The sequence below is a fragment of the Aristolochia californica genome, unplaced genomic scaffold (genome assembly GCF_029961685.1).
Source record: "Aristolochia californica isolate CCGP_79_NKW_82.1479 unplaced genomic scaffold, dmAriCali1.0.hap1 SCAF_57, whole genome shotgun sequence".
Classification (NCBI taxonomy): domain Eukaryota; kingdom Viridiplantae; phylum Streptophyta; class Magnoliopsida; order Piperales; family Aristolochiaceae; genus Aristolochia; species Aristolochia californica.
In genome coordinates, this window is record NW_027182254.1 from 40,255 (window position 1) to 47,500 (window position 7,246).

General features: G+C 44.9%; 1 non-coding gene and 1 pseudogene across 1 annotated transcript; both read right to left on the reverse strand.

Annotated features, from left to right (window-relative positions):
* Positions 1 to 1,651: 1,651 nt before the first annotated feature.
* TRNAK-UUU (transfer RNA lysine (anticodon UUU)) lies at positions 1,652 to 1,724 on the reverse strand. Its single transcript has one exon. It is a non-coding gene; the product is annotated as a tRNA-Lys (tRNA).
* A 2,942-nt stretch (positions 1,725 to 4,666) lies between these two features.
* LOC137967016 (cytochrome b6-like) lies at positions 4,667 to 6,654 on the reverse strand (annotated as a pseudogene).
* Between the last annotated feature and the right edge of the window lie 592 nt (positions 6,655 to 7,246).

Here is a 7,246-nt window from a genome sequence, read left to right on the forward strand (position 1 = left end):
TCACGTGGTTGGGGGAGGAAGGCAAAGTGTGCAAACTCAGGAAAGCAATCTACGGTCTCAAACAGTCTCCCAGAGCGTAGTTTGAGAGATTTAGTGGGGCTATGGTAGAGATTGGGTTCAGGCGGTGCCATGCAGACTACTCCGTGTTCATCAAACGAAGGGCCGAAGGAACAACTGTTCTTCTAGTGTATGTGGAAGATCTTGTCCTTACTGGTGATGATGGTAAATCCATCAAGGAATTAAAGGCGGGTCAAGTTTTTGACATCAAAGATCTTGGAGAACTAAGAGACTGGTTGGGTATCGAAGTTGCTCGATCTAAACGTGGCATTTTGATCTCCCAGAGAAGTACGTTCTTGATCTTCTTCGGGAAACAGGAAAACTTGGTGCGAAGCCTATAGACTCGCCTATGGAGGTTCATCATCGTCTCAGCACTGAAGAAGGGGAACGGATTCTAGAGCGTATCAGAGGTTAGTTGGGAAGCTAATCCACCTCACTATTACGAGACCGGACCTTACCTACGCTGTTGGTGTAGTGAGCCAATTCATGCCCGTCAGTTCCTCATTTAGAAGCAGTTCATCGGATTCTTTGGTATCTCAAGGCATCTCCTGGTAAAGGGATCCTATATGGTAACCATGGTCACTTTACACTATCTGCTTATTCCGATGCGGACTGGGCTGGCTCACATTGTGATAGGCGCTCCACTACTGGGTACAGTACTCTTTATGGAGGTAACCTAGTCACGTTACAAAGCAAAAAACAGCCGATAGTACTTTAAGGTGTGGCGAGATCGAGTGCAGAGCCTAAAGAAGTAGGGGTATAGGGCTATGGCTCATACGGAGTGTGAGTTGGTCTGGCTCAAGAGTTTCATGCAGGAGCTTGGTTTTTTTGTTTCTGGACCAGCCCCCCTTACTAGAAAGGGACAACCAAGCTGCTATCCACATATCCATCTGGTCTTCCATGAAAGGACAAAACATATAGAGGTGGCCCTGTCTTTAATGCACTTTTTGAGGGAAAAGGTTGTCTCAAAGGAAATTTGCACTCCATATGTGAAGACCGAAGATCAGTTAGCCGACATATGAACAAAGTCCCTTGGGCGTGATCGCATTCAGAGTATCTTGAGCAAGCTGGGCATGATTGACTCTAATGCACCAGCTTGAGTGAGAGTGGAGCGAAGGGATTCCTTGAAAGAAGCCTTTAAGTGAGATACGGGGTTGGTTACGCTTGAGACTTGCCTTCGGGACTACATCACCAAAAACAACAAGGCGTTTAGCTTTCGCACACGCCCGCTTCTAGCGCACAAGCCCACTTGCTGCCATGCGCACATGCCCCTCTCGCGCGTCAAGCTCTATTTAGATTTTGGGCCTAAAGGGCACCTTCTCGCAATAGGGGCTTCAGGCACTATTTAGAGAAGTAGAAAGCACCTGTACGCAATTGGAGCCATAAGGGCCCCAGATGCTCCGCTCCGTGTTCGATTGATGAGCCAGCCCTCTACTATGGATTGTTGGTCCGCAGCCCCGCCCTATAGAATGAATAAGGAGAGGCCTATCGATGACCGAGCCACTCTGATACTACTCCTTACCTCACCCCGACCAAAGAGTGATCTTTGAACGCGACTACGCATCCTTACTCATAGTAGAGTGTAAGGTAGGTTTGGGTATAGCAGGACTTGAACCTGCGACCATTAGGTTAAAAGCCCAATGCTCTACCAACTGAGCTATACACCCCCAAAGAAAATGGAGTAGTAAATAAGGATTGGTGCGGAAAAGAAAAGAGGGCGGCCCCTCTTCTTCTCATCATATCAAAGGGGCGCGGCTCTGTATGAGGCTCGTACTGCGGAGCAAGTCTGGTCTTGTTTCCACTCATTGAAGATTCTATCTACAAAAGAAGGTCAACGGGGGATACTACAGTAGCTCTCACTGACACCATCTACGAGAAGGTGAGGTCGTCTTTCTTTCCGGCCGCCGTACGGTTCGACCGAGAGGAGCAGTTATCTATGTAATTACGGTCTTTGTTGGCCCCGGTCGAGCACGGCATCGGCGGACTCAAGTCGGACGCCGAAGACGAAAAGCTCTTCCAGTAAGCCCTTATCTGACTTTCAAATAGTCAAGTCTATTAGGTCGTATGAGAAATTCTGGGGTTTAAAATGGAACCCGGCCGAAGACTTTGCTTCGGCTGAGGCCCGCCGAGAAGACACCCTTTATCGGATATCCCACGGAGGCCTGCTGAAACTGACACCTTCTCCTCTTCCTCCTATTCCCTTCGCTTTGGCTTCCATAGTTCGGGCCAAATGGTCTGGACGAAATATGAGGCCTGAAGAATTTGCTCTTAAGGGATATGAGCAAGTCATCCGAGCGGAGCCGAGTCCTTACCGAAAATCAGCTATTTCCTTATTAGTGTGACTTATAATGGAGGGGCCGGCCGCCTTTCGAAGCACTCTGTTTTTCAACAAGGAGAGTTTGCCTTGCTTCAGTTTCAGCTAACGCGCGTTGCTGGCTTCACTTTACGTAGCCCAAGCTACCTTCCCAACCCACCGCCCTCGCCCCATCAACAGCAATCGTCCAGGTACTAAGTGGAGGACTGTTGGATTACAGAATCAATGCTTCAGTGATCCATGGAATCAAGATCATCACTGTGGCGCAAAGTCATTGAGAGGGCCCGACGGGGAGGTTTTGAAATTGTATATTTCTATTTGAATGTGCAAAAGGAACCCGTTGAAATAGAGAGCCCCGCGGCCATCCATAAATACAGCTACAAGAGAATGCTTATATTATCTTATATATCAGAATAAGGTGATATGATATTTCTTTCTATTGAGGTGAACGTTTATAATAGCTAGCTTAACATAATCGACTAGAACGAGGTTATCAACTTGTAAGTCGACGCGAACTACATAGATCATCTTTGCATATAGATAATCTTAGTTGTTAGAGTCGGGCCGCTCGCTCGCTACGGAGGCCTGAACCAAAAGCTCTTGCTGCTCATTTCGCAGCATTTGTAGCCTCCTCTCGAGGCCCTTTATTCCCTGTTCCATCGCGCGCATGCGGTCTCCTACGCCGAAAAAAGTTTGTAAACCTCTGCTTCAGCAGTTTTGCTGGCAAACCATTTCGTCTTTGTTGTCTTTCGGAAAGGAGGAGGGAAATGGAAGAATGAGCTGCCGGCTATATCTATCGAAAGGAAAGACAAATAGGGGAACAGGAAGAGTTGTCACAGCACGGCATGAGAGGAGTTAGAACCTTATATTTAGATATTAATAGTCCCGCCAAAGCACAGTCACAGTAAGAAGAGGAGCAGAAAGGGAAAGGAAAACCCCATACGGAGCCACCGGGGGTTAGCCTGCAGCTGATGACCCGGAGATGGGTAAGCAATGAATAATCAAGAAAATATAAAAGAGAGAAATACGGACGTAGAACGAGAAGGAGAACGATTCCTTGGCATGAGGAGCGAAAGAACTGCTCGAACACTAGGATCCTATGAAACCAGAGCGCCGAGTTCATCACGAGTACTAGAACCTAAAAAAAAGAAGACGATCCGCCTGCGAGAGGCGACTTGGGTTAGGGTTCCCGTAGAGACAGGTAGCCAACCTGAGGAGAATCGCGGCAATCACAGATCCCTTGAGACCTTCTACCCATATCAAAGGCTGTAACCAAGACTACTTCGAATTGATTGAAAGACAATCACTTTTTTGGGAGGAGTCGTCGGGACGGACTCTTTCTCCCCTAATGAAAACCATGTGTTAAGAAAAGGTTACTGAAGGGGATCAAGGCCTGGTGCCTTTTCTCCAGGACGTGATCACCTTTCATTCCAATATCAGAAGCCAACTTCTGACTGTAGGGTAAAGAGAATGGTGCGGATAGTGGAAGCCTAGGATCATTGTCACAGTTGGATGTAGATGGGGGGGTGCGGGAAGGACCTTACTCAAAGTAAGGGTACCTGTGAACAGCTGTCGGGTCTTCGTCGATCCCTAAATTGATCTGTCTTTTTACGGGTTACGGGTCGTCTATGGTAACTTGAACCATCGTGCCTGACGTCCTCTGAGGGAAGACCTAGGTTGTAGAATGAATTCTCCTACCACTCTGCTTGATTGGCTGTTAGGGATCGGACTAGGGGAGATAGGTCCCCGTTCTCACCGAATTGCCATAGAAAGAGATCGGGCGCCCTTTTTGGTCGATCCTCGCTAAGGTTGTTCCTCGGCTAGCAAGAAGCACGAAACTCAGAACTCAACTTGCTAGAAGGGGATATCCCTTTCGGGAAATTGGACTGAGTTCGGGTTGGCCTATGCGGAACTTCCTGGATTGGTATATGGTCAACGTCTTTCGATCATATACACAAATAGTCAAAAAGCCCATAGGGTGGTGCCGACCCGTATGGCCATTTTTAATATACTTGGTTAAGCTTTCTTCCATTCTCCTATTCTGGGGGGTCTATGGTTCCTCAGAGTAGCGGAGAAAGTTAGGAAAAATCAAAGAGAAGATAGGTGGGGTTCCGCTTTCGCCCCCTCACCCCTTGCTAAGGGGCAGTTTCGCCGGTCCACACATTTAGAGATCTTCAAGGTGGATTAGCAGGGATGGGCCAAACTATGAACTCTTTCTGCTAGGAGGTCCCCGGAAGACTAGGGTGGGATTAGACTTGGGCAGTATCTGTAGAGAAGAAGCCCCTTTTATTACTTACGTCATTTTTTGATTTGAAATAATCCATATTTGTAGCAATGAAATACGCAAGTTCCTCGCCGAAACGAAATGATATATGATCAATTACAAATATCTATAGTATGTCTTCTCTATAAAGGACCTGAAATACCTTGCTTACGTATCATTGGGAAGTGCATTAACATAAATACGGCAGTAAGAAGAGGTAATACAAAAGTGTGTAAACTATAAAAACGGGTCAAAGTGGATTGACCCACACTAGCACTTCCACGTAATAGCTCTACCAAAGGCGAACCTATTACAGGAATCGCTTCAGGTACGCCTGTCACGATTTTGACTGCCCAATAACCGGTCCCAAGGTAAGGAATAACCAGTTACACCAAAAGATGCAGTCAATACAGCCAAAACCACACCCGTAACCCAAGTCAATTCGCGAGGTTTTTTAAATCCACCTGTGAGATAGACACGAAATACGTGCAGGATCATCATTAGAACCATCATACTTGCTGACCATCGATGCACTGATCGGATTAACCAACCAAAGTAGGCTTCTTTCATTATGTATTGAACAGAGGCAAAAGCCTCCGTAACGGTCGGACGATAGTCAAAAGTCATAGCAAAACCCGTAGCCACTTGTACTAAAAAACAAGTCAGTGTGATCCCCCCTAGACAATCAAATATGTTGACATGAGGAGGAACATATTTACTAGTTATATCATCGGCAATCGCCTGAATCTCGAGACGTTCCTCGAACCAATCATATACTTTATTGAGATAGGTAAACCGACAGACCCCCCTAAGAACCGTATATGCAAATTCAATCTCGTACGGCTCAAGCGGAAACACCAAAATACTGGTTAAAACAGATATGTAATAGAAAGTTTGAAATTTCTTAATAACTTGGTTCAAACATCTCTGAGGGTATGAAGGAACCAAAATCCGAAATCCCCCTTTTTTGATGATAATGCTCAAATCTCAAGTGGGCTCATCCGTCTTTATATTGATCGTTACAGGCCTCTTGAATTTTCTCTTCCCCTATTTTCTTATTTGATTTGTTGTTTGTGCGTCATTTTGTTTACTATTGATAGGAATTCTCTTGTTGAGACCCTATGATTTGATTGAAACCTCAGATTCATACTAGAACCACGATGATTCGCCCTAAAGCTAAGCCCAAAGGTTCTCTGAGTAAGAACCATTTGATCATCACTTACTTAATGAATGGATGTTATGACTCAAAATCCAGAGAAAGATTTGTCCCTCGGTCAAAATAAACACGATTCGGAAAGAGAAAAAATCGTTCGATTTATGAAATACCTCTTTGAGAATTTTTGGAGTAGGAGTCCGGTCGCGAGGTCTGAATAGTAGGTATGAATCATAGTTTAAATATTTCTCTTGAGCTATTCCATGTATTCCGTGCTCCAGATACTCGAATAAATATCCGACGGGGCAGAACCATCTCCATTGAGATGAGATGACAGACCCATTTCTGCACTATCAATAGGATCAATTATAACAAGTCACACACTCATATTCCGGAACTACCGAAACAACGAAATTCCGCGGTAGAACTACCAGAATGGTCCAGAAATCCGAGTCCTAAGTGATTCATTTTTGATTCAAAAGCTAGGACTTCGTTGTTCTTGTGGGCCTAACTCATTGAAATTCCATCCAGTAAAACGGAAGAATTAGAAATCTCCAAAATAATAGATAGGAATATCGCAAATAGAGCCATTGCGACACCCATTAAGGGGGTAGTTCCCCATCCAGGAGCTACTTTACCATATTCCGAATTCAATGGTTTCAATAAATCCCCTGTAAGAGTTCTTCTTGGCCCAGATCTAGAACTGTCCTCAACGGTTTGTGTAGCCATAAATCCTATTGCATTGGTTGAGATCTGTTGACTTTGTATACTATTCCGTTGTAAATAAACGATCTTGTCGTAACGTAGATCCACCATATCGTGGTCTTGAAATTTGCTAATAATGGAAACAGCAACCTTAGTCGCCATCTCTATATCCGGTTCACTTGTAAGCTTTACTGGGTATGCCTTATATACCGCTTTTGGGCAGCCCTCTCAACAACTAAGAGATCCGTTCGAGGAACACGGAGACTAGTTGAAATGATGAACCTCCCCTATTAGTTGGGAGGCTCATTACTTCAATTGAGATAATGAAAAAGAATTTCATCTTTTTAGTCGAAATCCTAGGCGGGTCTCGAAAAAGATAGCGAAAGAAATTCTCCCTAGAGTAGAAATTTACAGGAATGTATAAACCCATGCTTCCATAGATTCGATCGTGGTTTACAATTATAGCTTCCACACCTGTGCATTTGGGATCATTTCCCAGACAAGGAAAGGGTAATATTTAAAGAAAAGCAATAATGAAAATCAAAATGTCTCCGGTACCCCGCCTATACCTATGCTAAATCAAAAAAAAAGAGGCGAATGATACCAGACCAGAACAACGTTGTATCAAACTACTTGTCTCCTTGTAGTTGGATCTCCAAGTTTTTGGAATGCCCCAAATTCGACTTGAGCATCCAAATCTGGGTCAATCCCAGCAAAAACATCTCTGAACAAGGTTCTAGCACCGTGCCAAATG